General features: G+C 37.9%; 3 non-coding genes across 3 annotated transcripts; all 3 read right to left on the bottom strand.

Annotated features, from left to right (window-relative positions):
• Positions 1-348: 348 nt before the first annotated feature.
• Positions 349-421, bottom strand: TRNAK-UUU (transfer RNA lysine (anticodon UUU)). The gene has a single exon. It is a non-coding gene; the product is annotated as a tRNA-Lys (tRNA).
• A 12,206-nt stretch (positions 422-12,627) lies between these two features.
• Positions 12,628-12,700, bottom strand: TRNAK-UUU (transfer RNA lysine (anticodon UUU)). The gene has a single exon. It is a non-coding gene; the product is annotated as a tRNA-Lys (tRNA).
• Positions 12,701-15,229: 2,529 nt separating this feature from the next.
• On the bottom strand, positions 15,230-15,302 carry TRNAK-UUU (transfer RNA lysine (anticodon UUU)). Its single transcript has one exon. It is a non-coding gene; the product is annotated as a tRNA-Lys (tRNA).
• Positions 15,303-16,037: the final 735 nt, after the last annotated feature.

Here is a 16,037-nt window from a genome sequence, read left to right as displayed (position 1 = left end):
ATTTTTGTCAAAGAGGTTTGATTTATTACTTGTCTAATTTAACCACTGTGTGCCTATTAAAAGAAGGATGGATTTGAGTTCCTGATGAAATAAAGTCTTTAGAACTAACATGTAGCGATACTACTTTGTGATGATTATATTACTAGATGCCAACAATTTGTGCCTATTGAAGAGTGATAAAGTCCATTCTTAATATTCTACAGAATCTTTCCAATCTTTTCACCTTCCCATTGAATAATGAACATAAGCATCAACAATTAAAAGATGGCTGCCTGCAGGAATGGATAATTTTAAACTCTGCAAAATTGTCCATTTCACAAACAAAAAGACCATTGTTTAAAAGACACTCACCTGAACAGGGACTTGAACCCTGGACCCTCAGATTAAAAGTCTGACGCTCTACCGACTGAGCTATCCAGGCTCTGAGTGCTGAAGTTGCCATATTGGAAACTGCTCGAAATATATAAAACATGACAATTTGCTGTGCAATTACAAAAAATGTGGAAAAATATATGTGTTACTGCAATCATGAACTGAAAGACTTGGCTTGTAGGGTCTCTTGATGAAATATATTTTAGTTTCCTCTGTGTTTAAGTTGTAAATCCTTAGATGCTTTAAGTATCACCTCACTTCAATAATCACATTCAATTATTTTTGTCAAAGAGGTTTGATTTATTACTTATGAACAAATTGTATCCAGCGCTCTACTTGTGTGGATAAACGCTGTGGCAGCAAAATTGTGGTGGAGGTTAAACCCAATACCTCTTTAAAGATATATAACATAAGGGTACACAATTGCGCCTGAATATGTGGTGGTAATGGTTGTAATACTAAATGACAAGTATACACTGTATATATGAAGAATTAGTGTATTTATTCTAAAACAAAATGACAGAAAGAGAATAAATGGAAAAAGATGTGAAAAAATAGAAAATTAATACATTAATGAAAGAGTGTATATATATATATATATATGTATATGAAAGAATTCTATACATATGTATACTTTGGTCCGCAGTCCAGTACAATAGAGTGTGGCGTCCCACCTCGTTTAATTGTGCTCAAACTTCTACCACAATGTGTGGAGGGGTATATACAACACAGTCCCAGAGGAGCTCGTTCAGTAATATATGGGGGTCACGGTCAAAGAGTCTGTTGCAGCAGCTTGATCCTGTCTTGAGAGGGAGGGGGGGTGAGGTGATCTTCTGACGGTGCTAGCAAATGAAGGGGTACCCCAGGTGGCTATGCGGGAGGGATGAGTTGCAGGAGATAGGTAATTATTGGCTCTGGACTCGCCGCTCTCTGACTCGGTCTGTGGCTGCGGAAGGTGCCCGTGTAGACAGGCGTCTGCCGCCGGCCAGATCCGAGGAGTGCGGTCGTGTCTCTGGGGGGGAAAGTGTCACTGACTTCGAGACCCGGAGCGGGACTGTCCGCAGTGCACCTCCCCACTTACAGAGCCCTTACCTTGTTCTTCTGTGCTCGATTCCCAACTTCCGCTGTCACCTTGCTTCCTTGTCAGTCTTGCAGCTTTTCGTCCGGTTTCACTTTCACTTTCCTGTACCTCGCGGTCACGTGACCTGTTCCTGTTCCTCAGCAGTCTTCAGCGCCGTGGGTGATGAATGTGTCCAGAAATAGAGAGCTCTGCTGTGTTGAATATGATTAAGGCAGTCTGTTTGAAACGGTGTCCTGTTAGCTCCTACGCGTGTCGACCTTTCTAGGTCTTCCTCAGGGAGTCTATGAGTGCCATATTCAGTGTGGGCTATTTATGCCCATACTTGCTTATGTCATAGAAAAGGGGGCGTGTTTCTCGAATTATAATGGGGATTTGTTATATAACGACTATACAGACAATCATACAATAAAAAGAATATACAAGGAAAGAATGGGATATAGAAAAACAATAATAATAGTAATAGTAAACAAAACAAGCAAAAATGATATATGTAAAAGGTATAACGACCATAAAGAATGATTTTTGAGACTGAATCATTAGTGAATATTGGGAAATGATGAGAGTTCGTTTCTGGTGAATTTATTAGTTGTGTGAGAATTTTCTGTTACTACATTTGGAGGTAGTGACAGTCTGTGGTTTGTGGGTTAAAAGTTGATAAATGGGGTTATGGACAATCCGAAGATTATGAATAAAACCTAATTGGGATAAAAAGTGAAAAATTTTGTTATGTAAACACAATATGTTAATTAATTAATTATTAACCCATTAGTAAAACTTATTGTATGCGGAAAAATTATCTGTGTTTTGGTATATTTCACTGCAAAATTGGTTACATGGTGTAAAATTAAATTTGCTAGGCTCTAATGACTTGACCCACCAAAATGTACGCTAATAGGGCTTGATGGCTTAGCAAATATGAAGCAAATCCATGTACGATATTAGTTCATGATTACTGATCTCACCTCATTGTCTAGATTGAGGCCCCGTGGTTTCAGCGTTTTTAGGGTGTAGATCCACCTCAACTCTTCTTTATTAATTTGTTTAATAAAATCCCCTCCCCTCCAATTGGGTGACACTAGTTTGATCCCCAAGATTTTCATCCCCGCCGGGTTCCTCTCATGTGTTTCTTTGAAGTGATTGGACAAGTTGTGTGTTTCTAGTCCCTTCCTTACATTCCTAATGTGTTCGGATATCCTAGTTTTCAGTGGTCTTACAGTTCTGCCTACATACTGTAGTCGGCATGGGCATTCAATGAGGTATATCACTCCCTTGCTTTGGCACGAGATGTGTTCTTGTATTTCAAACCTTTCTCCAGTTATGTTAGATTCAAAGCTAATGGTTTTCTTGGTGCTAACTTCGTGTGTTTTACAGTAACTGCAAGAGCCACAATGAAAAAAAACCTTGCTTAGTTTTTGTCCTGTTAAAGTAGTCTGTACCACTTCTGTCTTACTGAGATGACTATGTGAGAGTTTGGATTTTAAATCTGGTGCTCTTCTATAGACTACTTTTGGCCTAGAGGACAGGGTGTCAGCTAAAAGGTTATCTTCTAGGAGGATGTGCCAATGTTTGGACAGGATTTTTTCAAGTTGTCTATTATTGGTACTGAATTGTGTCAGGAAGACTGTCTTAAAGTCTTCACTTGATGTCTCTTTGTGTTTGTAAGTCAGGAGGGTGTCTCTTTCGACTTTTGTGGCTATTTGTAGATCTTTTTCAAGTATCTCCCTCTTGTAGCCTTTCTCTATAAACTGGTTTTTCATTTCCCCTGCTTGTCGCTCAAAATCTTCAAGTTTAGTACAGTTTCTCCTCAGTCTTTTAAATTGGCCTAGTGGGATGCTTCGTAACCAATTGGGATGATGTCCACTAGTATTCAGAATATAACTGTTGACATCTACGCTCTTCTGATATGTCTTTGTGTATATTGTGGAATTCTCCACAAATACATTGATGTCCAGGAAGTTTACTGTGGATCGACTATAGTTTGTGGTAAATACTAAATTATTGTCGTTTGTATTGATGTATGTCAGGAATTCTAGTAATTTTTCTTCTGTGCCTTGCCAAATGAAAATGATGTCGTCTATATATCTTCGCCAGAGGACTAGGTTTGCTCCAAATTCATGACCACACCAGATATTGGTGTCCTCCCACCTACTCATGAACAAGTTGGCATAACTTGGAGCAAACCTAGTCCCCATAGCTGTGCCTGTGGTCTGTCTGTAATGGATGTCATTAAACCAAAAGTTATTGTGTTGTAGAATGAATTGTATGCATTCCAAGATGAAGATGGTTTGTCTTGAGTCCAAAGTCGAGTCCAATGAAAGAAAGTGATTCACTGCATCTAGACCCTGTTTCTGATCTATGATGGTATATAGAGAGGTAACATCACTTGTGCAGATCCAAAAATCTTCTGACCAAGTGATGTTGCCCAAAGTCTTGATGATGTCTGTTGTATCTTGTATATATGATTTCTGTGTTTTGACGTATGGCTGTAGGTATGAATCGATATACTGAGACAAATTTGATGTGAGTGAACCTATTCCTGATATAATTGGGCGGCCGGGTGGGTTGGATATGTTTTTATGTACTTTTGGTAGGTAATAAAATACAGGGAGTATGGGATTGTCAATTTGGATAAAAGCATGTTCTTTTTTAGTCAATATGCCTAGTTCTAATCCCTCTTTTAATAATTTGTCTAAGCATTTCTTATATTCGCCTGTAGGGTCTTGGGTCAATGTTTCATATGTACTTTTATCATTAAGAATTCTGAGTGACTCTGTTGTGTAGTCCTTCTTGTCCAACAAGACTATTCCCCCCCCTTTGTCCGCAGGTTTAATTACTAGGTCTCTGTTGTTACCTAGATCCTTGAGTGCGTTCCTTTCTGTTGTTGTTATATTTATGTTCCTTGGTTTGGTTTCTAGTCTATCTATGTCACGTGTTACCAACTGTTCAAATGTATCAATGAAGGAACCCCTCATGTGTTGCGGATAGAAGTTGGATTTCGGTTTCAGATCTGAATGTTTGTATGTTTTGTCTGGTTCCTTATGTTCTGTGTATGCGACAGATCCTTTGTTGTAATACTTGGCGAGGGTTAGTTTTCTTGTAAATTTGTGCAAGTCTAGATATGTTTCAAATTTATTCAGCTGTTTAGTTGGTGCGAACTTGAGCCCCTTGTTCAACAGTGATATGTGCTCATCTTTTAATGTAACTGTGCTCAAATTAAAAATTCCTTTGGTTCCTATTTCTGGTAATTGTTTCTCTTGTGTCTTCCTATTCCTACCTCCTCTACATCCTCGTCTAGGTCCTCCAACTTTCGTTTGTTTGGTGTTACCTGATTCATGTCGCAGGACAGGATTCCTGCCCTTTTTACTAAAAAATGGTCTGCACATGTCTCGTTATATGTCTGATCAATGGTCTGTGTTTCTAAATTCTCATTCAGAGGTATGTCTTCCAAATTTATTGAAACTTGGAAGCCTTTTTCTAATGACACTCTGGCTAGTCTTTCATATTCAGGGTAACCTTTTAGCTGACACCCTGTCCTCTAGGCCAAAAGTAGTCTATAGAAGAGCACCAGATTTAAAATCCAAACTCTCACATAGTCATCTCAGTAAGACAGAAGTGGTACAGACTACTTTAACAGGACAAAAACTAAGCAAGGGTTTTTTTCATTGTGGCTCTTGCAGTTACTGTAAAACACACGAAGTTAGCACCAAGAAAACCATTAGCTTTGAATCTAACATAACTGGAGAAAGGTTTGAAATACAAGAACACATCTCGTGCCAAAGCAAGGGAGTGATATACCTCATTGAATGCCCATGCCGACTACAGTATGTAGGCAGAACTGTAAGACCACTGAAAACTAGGATATCCGAACACATTAGGAATGTAAGGAAGGGACTAGAAACACACAACTTGTCCAATCACTTCAAAGAAACACATGAGAGGAACCCGGCGGGGATGAAAATCTTGGGGATCAAACTAGTGTCACCCAATTGGAGGGGAGGGGATTTTATTAAACAAATTAATAAAGAAGAGTTGAGGTGGATCTACACCCTAAAAACGCTGAAACCACGGGGCCTCAATCTAGACAATGAGGTGAGATCAGTAATCATGAACTAATATCGTACATGGATTTGCTTCATATTTGCTAAGCCATCAAGCCCTATTAGCATACATTTTGGTGGGTCAAGTCATTAGAGCCTAGCAAATTTAATTTTACACCATGTAACCAATTTTGCAGTGAAATATACCAAAACACAGATAATTTTTCCGCATACAATAAGTTTTACTAATGGGTTAATAATTAATAATATATTAACATATTGTGTTTACATAACAAAATTTTTCACTTTTTATCCCAATTAGGTTTTATTCATAATCTTCGGATTGTCCATAACCCCATTTATCAACTTTTAACCCACAAACCACAGACTGTCACTACCTCCAAATGTAGTAACAGAAAATTCTCACACAACTAATAAATTCACCAGAAACGAACTCTCATCATTTCCCAATATTCACTAATGATTCAGTCTCAAAAATCATTCTTTATGGTCGTTATACCTTTTACATATATCATTTTTGCTTGTTTTGTTTACTATTACTATTATTATTGTTTTTCTATATCCCATTCTTTCCTTGTATATTCTTTTTATTGTATGATTGTCTGTATAGTCGTTATATAACAAATCCCCATTATAATTCGAGAAACACGCCCCCTTTTCTATGACATAAGCAAGTATGGGCATAAATAGCCCACACTGAATATGGCACTCATAGACTCCCTGAGGAAGACCTAGAAAGGTCGACACGCGTAGGAGCTAACAGGACACCGTTTCAAACAGACTGCCTTAATCATATTCAACACAGCAGAGCTCTCTATTTCTGGACACATTCATCACCCACGGCGCTGAAGACTGCTGAGGAACAGGAACAGGTCACGTGACCGCGAGGTACAGGAAAGTGAAAGTGAAACCGGACGAAAAGCTGCAAGACTGACAAGGAAGCAAGGTGACAGCGGAAGTTGGGAATCGAGCACAGAAGAACAAGGTAAGGGCTCTGTAAGTGGGGAGGTGCACTGCGGACAGTCCCGCTCCGGGTCTCGAAGTCAGTGACACTTTCCCCCCCAGAGACACGACCGCACTCCTCGGATCTGGCCGGCGGCAGACGCCTGTCTACACGGGCACCTTCCGCAGCCACAGACCGAGTCAGAGAGCGGCGAGTCCAGAGCCAATAATTACCTATCTCCTGCAACTCATCCCTCCCGCATAGCCACCTGGGGTACCCCTTCATTTGCTAGCACCGTCAGAAGATCACCTCACCCCCCCTCCCTCTCAAGACAGGATCAAGCTGCTGCAACAGACTCTTTGACCGTGACCCCCATATATTACTGAACGAGCTCCTCTGGGACTGTGTTGTATATACCCCTCCACACATTGTGGTAGAAGTTTGAGCACAATTAAACGAGGTGGGACGCCACACTCTATTGTACTGGACTGCGGACCAAAGTATACATATGTATAGAATTCTTTCATATACATATATATATATATATACACTCTTTCATTAATGTATTAATTTTCTATTTTTTCACATCTTTTTCCATTTATTCTCTTTCTGTCATTTTGTTTTAGAATAAATACACTAATTCTTCATATATACAGTGTATACTTGTCATTTAGTATTACAACCATTACCACCACATATTCAGGCGCAATTGTGTACCCTTATGTTATATATCTTTAAAGAGGTATTGGGTTTAACCTCCACCACAATTTTGCTGCCACAGCGTTTATCCACACAAGTAGAGCGCTGGATACAATTTGTTCATAATTCATTTCTCAAACCCAGTATCCAGCAGCACCTTGTATGGGTATTCTAGAACTTAGAAAAGACAGAGCCACTAGGGCAGATATCATTTTCACTAATTTAGAACACACCACTGCAACACATAACAGTTTGAACAAGTTCTGTGATATCTTTCTAAGGGTAGAGAGATTAGCAACGAGAGAATCCAAAATTTGGTGGGACAATAAAACATTGCAATGGTATCTATCACAACGAATTATACCAAAAGGCCTGAAAATTAAGAAAGCCCCGACACATAGTAGAGAGGACCCACAATTCATGGAAAAATGGAACAACATCCTGCATGACTGCTCCACACAGCTAATTAAATTGATTGTGAACACACATGAGACTGAACTAATAAAATTAGGCACAGAAATAGAGTCACTACAGACAGCTTTGGATGAACACAAACACGATAAGGATTTCCAACAATTAGAAGCAATTTCAAAAAACAGACTGAAAAGGGTAGAGGAAGAAACCATAGCTACAAAAAAATCCAAGATCCTGAGGGATAAAATAGGGAAAACTAAACCAGACAAGAAACCCAACAATAAACAGAAATCAATCCCGGCCTTACTCAATACACCAACAAAGACTAAGACACACAAACGTGAAAGGATACCCAAAATTACACCCATCTATAAAAGATTGAATCTCACCTACCAAGAGTACATGACAAAACTACACAAGAAAGCTTCAGGCCCCAAAAAAGAAATCACTTATCATAAAACAAGCAATGAGAGTCTAGACAACTCAATTTTAGAGAGCACTTTAGATACTGACTTTTCAACTTACAGTATTGAAGAGGACCTTGAATATGAAAGACTAGCCAGAGTGTCATTAGAAAAAGGCTTCCAAGTTTCAATAAATTTGGAAGACATACCTCTGAATGAGAATTTAGAAACACAGACCATTGAGCAGACATATAACGAGACATGTGCAGACCATTTTTTAGTAAAAAGGGCAGGAATCCTGTCCTGCGACATGAATCAGGTAACACCAAACAAACGAAAGTTGGAGGACCTAGACGAGGATGTAGAGGAGGTAGGAATAGGAAGACACAAGAGAAACAATTACCAGAAATAGGAACCAAAGGAATTTTTAATTTGAGCACAGTTACATTAAAAGATGAGCACATATCACTGTTGAACAAGGGGCTCAAGTTCGCACCAACTAAACAGCTGAATAAATTTGAAACATATCTAGACTTGCACAAATTTACAAGAAAACTAACCCTCGCCAAGTATTACAACAAAGGATCTGTCGCATACACAGAACATAAGGAACCAGACAAAACATACAAACATTCAGATCTGAAACCGAAATCCAACTTCTATCCGCAACACATGAGGGGTTCCTTCATTGATACATTTGAACAGTTGGTAACACGTGACATAGATAGACTAGAAACCAAACCAAGGAACATAAATATAACAACAACAGAAAGGAACGCACTCAAGGATCTAGGTAACAACAGAGACCTAGTAATTAAACCTGCGGACAAAGGGGGGGGATAGTCTTGTTGGACAAGAAGGACTACACAACAGAGTCACTCAGAATTCTTAATGATAAAAGTACATATGAAACATTGACCCAAGACCCTACAGGCGAATATAAGAAATGCTTAGACAAATTATTAAAAGAGGGATTAGAACTAGGCATATTGACTAAAAAAGAACATGCTTTTATCCAAATTGACAATCCCATACTCCCTGTATTTTATTACCTACCAAAAGTACATAAAAACATATCCAACCCACCCGGCCGCCCAATTATATCAGGAATAGGTTCACTCACATCAAATTTGTCTCAGTATATCGATTCATACCTACAGCCATACGTCAAAACACAGAAATCATATATACAAGATACAACAGACATCATCAAGACTTTGGGCAACATCACTTGGTCAGAAGATTTTTGGATCTGCACAAGTGATGTTACCTCTCTATATACCATCATAGATCAGAAACAGGGTCTAGATGCAGTGAATCACTTTCTTTCATTGGACTCGACTTTGGACTCAAGACAAACCATCTTCATCTTGGAATGCATACAATTCATTCTACAACACAATAACTTTTGGTTTAATGACATCCATTACAGACAAACTACAGGCACAGCTATGGGGACTAGGTTTGCTCCAAGTTATGCCAACTTGTTCATGAGTAGGTGGGAGGACACCAATATCTGGTGTGGTCATGAATTTGGAGCAAACCTAGTCCTCTGGCGAAGATATATAGACGACATCATTTTCATTTGGCAAGGCACAGAAGAAAAATTACTAGAATTCCTGACATACATCAATACAAACGACAATAATTTAGTATTTACCACAAACTATAGTCGATCCACAGTAAACTTCCTGGACATCAATGTATTTGTGGAGAATTCCACAATATACACAAAGACATATCAGAAGAGCGTAGATGTCAACAGTTATATTCTAAATACTAGTGGACATCATCCCAATTGGTTACGAAGCATCCCACTAGGCCAATTTAAAAGACTGAGGAGAAACTGTACTAAACTTGAAGATTTTGAGCGACAAGCAGGGGAAATGAAAAACCAGTTTATAGAGAAAGGCTACAAGAGGGAGATACTTGAAAAAGATCTACAAATAGCCACAAAAGTCGAAAGAGACACCCTCCTGACTTACAAACACAAAGAGACATCAAGTGAAGACTTTAAGACAGTCTTCCTGACACAATTCAGTACCAATAATAGACAACTTGAAAAAATCCTGTCCAAACATTGGCACATCCTCCTAGAAGATAACCTTTTAGCTGACACCCTGTCCTCTAGGCCAAAAGTAGTCTATAGAAGAGCACCAGATTTAAAATCCAAACTCTCACATAGTCATCTCAGTAAGACAGAAGTGGTACAGACTACTTTAACAGGACAAAAACTAAGCAAGGGTTTTTTTCATTGTGGCTCTTGCAGTTACTGTAAAACACACGAAGTTAGCACCAAGAAAACCATTAGCTTTGAATCTAACATAACTGGAGAAAGGTTTGAAATACAAGAACACATCTCGTGCCAAAGCAAGGGAGTGATATACCTCATTGAATGCCCATGCCGACTACAGTATGTAGGCAGAACTGTAAGACCACTGAAAACTAGGATATCCGAACACATTAGGAATGTAAGGAAGGGACTAGAAACACACAACTTGTCCAATCACTTCAAAGAAACACATGAGAGGAACCCGGCGGGGATGAAAATCTTGGGGATCAAACTAGTGTCACCCAATTGGAGGGGAGGGGATTTTATTAAACAAATTAATAAAGAAGAGTTGAGGTGGATCTACACCCTAAAAACGCTGAAACCACGGGGCCTCAATCTAGACAATGAGGTGAGATCAGTAATCATGAACTAATATCGTACATGGATTTGCTTCATATTTGCTAAGCCATCAAGCCCTATTAGCGTACATTTTGGTGGGTCAAGTCATTAGAGCCTAGCAAATTTAATTTTACACCATGTAACCAATTTTGCAGTGAAATATACCAAAACACAGATAATTTTTCCGCATACAATAAGTTTTACTAATGGGTTAATAATTAATTAATTAACATATTGTGTTTACATAACAAAATTTTTCACTTTTTATCCCAATTAGGTTTTATTCATAATCTTCGGATTGTCCATAACCCCATTTATCAACTTTTAACCCACAAACCACAGACTGTCACTACCTCCAAATGTAGTAACAGAAAATTCTCACACAACTAATAAATTCACCAGAAACGAACTCTCATCATTTCCCAATATTCACTAATGATTCAGTCTCAAAAATCATTCTTTATGGTCGTTATACCTTTTACATATATCATTTTTGCTTGTTTTGTTTACTATTACTATTATTATTGTTTTTCTATATCCCATTCTTTCCTTGTATATTCTTTTTATTGTATGATTGTCTGTATAGTCGTTATATAACAAATCCCCATTATAATTCGAGAAACACGCCCCCTTTTCTATGACATAAGCAAGTATGGGCATAAATAGCCCACACTGAATATGGCACTCATAGACTCCCTGAGGAAGACCTAGAAAGGTCGACACGCGTAGGAGCTAACAGGACACCGTTTCAAACAGACTGCCTTAATCATATTCAACACAGCAGAGCTCTCTATTTCTGGACACATTCATCACCCACGGCGCTGAAGACTGCTGAGGAACAGGAACAGGTCACGTGACCGCGAGGTACAGGAAAGTGAAAGTGAAACCGGACGAAAAGCTGCAAGACTGACAAGGAAGCAAGGTGACAGCGGAAGTTGGGAATCGAGCACAGAAGAACAAGGTAAGGGCTCTGTAAGTGGGGAGGTGCACTGCGGACAGTCCCGCTCCGGGTCTCGAAGTCAGTGACACTTTCCCCCCCAGAGACACGACCGCACTCCTCGGATCTGGCCGGCGGCAGACGCCTGTCTACACGGGCACCTTCCGCAGCCACAGACCGAGTCAGAGAGCGGCGAGTCCAGAGCCAATAATTACCTATCTCCTGCAACTCATCCCTCCCGCATAGCCACCTGGGGTACCCCTTCATTTGCTAGCACCGTCAGAAGATCACCTCACCCCCCCTCCCTCTCAAGACAGGATCAAGCTGCTGCAACAGACTCTTTGACCGTGACCCCCATATATTACTGAACGAGCTCCTCTGGGACTGTGTTGTATATACCCATCCACACATTGTGGTAGAAGTTTGAGCACAATTAAACGAGGTGGGACGCCACACTCTATTGTACTGGACTGCGGACCAAAGTATACATATGTATAGAATTCTTTCATATACATATATATATATATATATATATACACTCTTTCATTAATGTATTAATTTTCTATTTTTTCACATCTTTTTCCATTTATTCTCTTTCTGTTATTTTGTTTTAGAATAAATACACTAATTCTTCATATATACAGTGTATACTTGTCATTTAGTATTACAACCATTACCACCACATATTCAGGCGCAATTGTGTACCCTTATGTTATTGATTTATTACTTGTCTAATTTAATCACTGTGTGCCTATCAAAGAAGGATGGATTTGAGTTCCTGATGAAACAAAGTCTTTAGAACTGACATGTAGTGATACTACTTTGTGATGACTATATTACTAGATGCCAATAATGTGTGCCTATTGAAGAGTGATAAAGTCCATTCTTAATATTCTAAAGAATCTCTCCAATCTATACACCTTCCCATTGAATAATGAACATAATCAGCATCAATAATTAAAAGATGGCTGCCTGCAGGAATGGATGATTTTAAACTCTGCAAAATTGTCCATTTCACAAACAAAAAAACCATTGTTTAAAAGACACTCGCCTGAACAGGGACTTGAACCCTGGACCCTCAGATTAAAAGTCTGACGCTCTACCGACTGAGCTATCCAGGCTCTGAGCACTGAATTTGCAATATTAGAAACTGCTCGAAATATATAAAACATGACAATTTGCTGTGCAATTGCAAAAAATGTGGAAAAATATATGTGTTACTGCAATCATGAACTTAAAGACTTGGCTTGTAGGGTATCTTGATGAAATATATTTTAGTTTCCTCTGTGTTTAAGATGTAAATCCTTAGATTCGTTAAGTATCACCTTACTTCAATAATCACATTCAATTATTTTTGTCAAAGAGGTTTGATTTATTACTTGTTTAATTTAATCACTGTGTGCCTATCAAAGAAGGATGGATTTGAGTTCCTGATTAAATAAAGTCTTTAGAACTGACATGTAGCGATACTACTTTGTGATGATTATATTACTAGATGCCAATAATATGTGCATATTGAAGAGTGATAAAGTCCATTCTTAATATTCTACAGAATCTTTCCAATCTATACACCTTCCCATTGAATAATGAACATAATCAGCATCAACAATTAAAAGATGGCTGCCTGCAGGAATGGATAATTTTAAACTCTGCAAAATTGTCCATTTCACAAACAAAAACACCATTGTTTAAAAGACACTCGCCTGAACAGGGACTTGAACCCTGGACCCTCAGATTAAAAGTCTGATTCTCTACCGACTGAGTTATCCTGGCTCTGAGTGCTGAAGTTGCCATATTGGAAACTGCTCGAAATATATAAAACATGACAATTTGCTGTGCAATTACAAAAAATGTGGAAAAATATATGTGTTACTGCAATCATGAACTGAAAGACTTGGCTTGTAGGGTCTCTTGATGAAATATATTTTAGTTTCCTCTGTGTTTAAGATGTAAATCCTTAGATTCATTAAGTATCACCTTACTTCAATAATCACATTCAATTATTTTTGTCAAAGAGGTTTGATTTATTACTTGTCTAATTTAACCACTGTGTGCCTATCAAAGAAGGATGGATTTGAGTTCCTGATGAAATAAAGTCTTTAGAACTAACATGTAGCGATACTACTTTGTGATGATTATATTACTAGATGCCAACAATTTGTGCCTATTGAAGAGTGATAAAGTCCATTCTTAATATTCTACAGAATCTTTCCAATCTTTTCACCTTCCCATTGAATAATTAACATAAGCATCAACAATTAAAAGATGGCTGCCTGCAGGAATGGATAATTTTAAACTCTGCAAAATTGTCCATTTCACAAACAAAAAGACCATTGTTTAAAAGACACTCACCTGAATAGGGACTTGAACCCTGGACCCTCAGATTAAAAGTCTGATGCTCTACTGACTGAGCTATCCAGGCTCTGAGTGCTGAAGTTGCCATTTTGGAAACTGCTCGAAATATATAAAACATGACAATTTGCTGTGCAATTACAAAAAATGTGGAAAAATATATGTGTTACTGCAATCATGAACTGAAAGACTTGGCTTGTAGGGTCTCTTGATGAAATATATTTTAGTTTCCTCTGTGTTTAAGTTGTAAATCCTTAGATGCTTTAAGTATCACCTCACTTCAATAATCACATTCAATTATTTTTGTCAAAGAGGTTTGATTTATTACTTGTCTAATTTAATCACTGTGTGCCTATCAAAGAAGGATGGATTTGAGTTCCTGATTAAATAAAGTCTTTAGAACTGACATGTAGCGATACTACTTTGTGATGATTATATTACTAGATGCCAATAATATGTGCATATTGAAGAGTGATAAAGTCCATTCTTAATATTCTACAGAATCTTTCCAATCTATACACCTTCCCATTGAATAATGAACATAATCAGCATCAACAATTAAAAGATGGCTGCCTGCAGGAATGGATAATTTTAAACTCTGCAAAATTGTCCATTTCACAAACAAAAACACCATTGTTTAAAAGACACTCGCCTGAACAGGGACTTGAACCCTGGACCCTCAGATTAAAAGTCTGATTCTCTACCGACTGAGTTATCCTGGCTCTGAGTGCTGAAGTTGCCATATTGGAAACTGCTCGAAATATATAAAACATGACAATTTGCTGTGCAATTACAAAAAATGTGGAAAAATATATGTGTTACTGCAATCATGAACTGAAAGACTTGGCTTGTAGGGTCTCTTGATGAAATATATTTTAGTTTCCTCTGTGTTTAAGATGTAAATCCTTAGATTCATTAAGTATCACCTTACTTCAATAATCACATTCAATTATTTTTGTCAAAGAGGTTTGATTTATTACTTGTCTAATTAAACCACTGTGTGCCTATCAAAGAAGGATGGATTTGAGTTCCTGATGAAATAAAGTCTTTAGAACTAACATGTAGCGATACTACTTTGTGATGATTATATTACTAGATGCCAACAATTTGTGCCTATTGAAGAGTGATAAAGTCCATTCTTAATATTCTACAGAATCTTTCCAATCTTTTCACCTTCCCATTGAATAATTAACATAAGCATCAACAATTAAAAGATGGCTGCCTGCAGGAATGGATAATTTTAAACTCTGCAAAATTGTCCATTTCACAAACAAAAAGACCATTGTTTAAAAGACACTCACCTGAACAGGGACTTGAACCCTGGACCATCAGATTAAAAGTCTGATGCTCTACCGACTGAGCTATCCAGGCTCTGAGTGCTGAAGTTGCCATATTGGAAACTGCTCGAAATATATAAAACATGACAATTTGCTGTGCAATTACAAAAAATGTGGAAAAATATATGTGTTACTGCTATCATGTACTAAAAGAATTGGCTTGTAGGGTCTCTTGATGAAATATATTTTAGTTTCCTCTGTGTTTAAGATGTAAATCCTTAGATTCGTTAAGTATCACCTTACTTCAATAATCACATTCAATTATTTTGTCAAAGAGGTTTGATTTATTACTTGTCTAATTTAATCACTGTGTGCCTATCAAAGAAGGATGGATTTGAGTTCCTGATGAAATAAAGTCTTTAGAACTATCATGTAGCGATACTACTTTGTGATGATTATATTACTAGATGCCAATAATGTGTGCCTATTGAAGAGTGATAAAGTCCATTCTTAATATTCTACAGAATCTTTCCAATCTATTAACCTTCCCATTGAATAATGAACATAATCAGCATCAACAATTAAAAGATGGCTGCCTGCAGGAATGGATAATTTTAAACTCTGCAAAATTGTCCATTTCACAAACAAAAACACCATTGTTTAAAAGACACTCGCCTGAACAGGGACTTGAACCCTGGACCCTCAGAGTAAAAGTCTGATGCACTACCGACTGAGCTATCCATTCTCTGAACACTGAAGTTGCCATATTGGAAACTGCTCGAAATATATAAAACATGACAATTTGCTGTGCAATTACAAAACATGTGGA

This window comes from Pseudophryne corroboree, chromosome 1 (assembly GCF_028390025.1).
Source record: "Pseudophryne corroboree isolate aPseCor3 chromosome 1, aPseCor3.hap2, whole genome shotgun sequence".
Taxonomy (NCBI): domain Eukaryota; kingdom Metazoa; phylum Chordata; class Amphibia; order Anura; family Myobatrachidae; genus Pseudophryne; species Pseudophryne corroboree.
The sequence above is the reverse complement of the archived record's forward strand: the minus strand, read 5'-3'. Positions and strand labels throughout refer to the sequence as shown.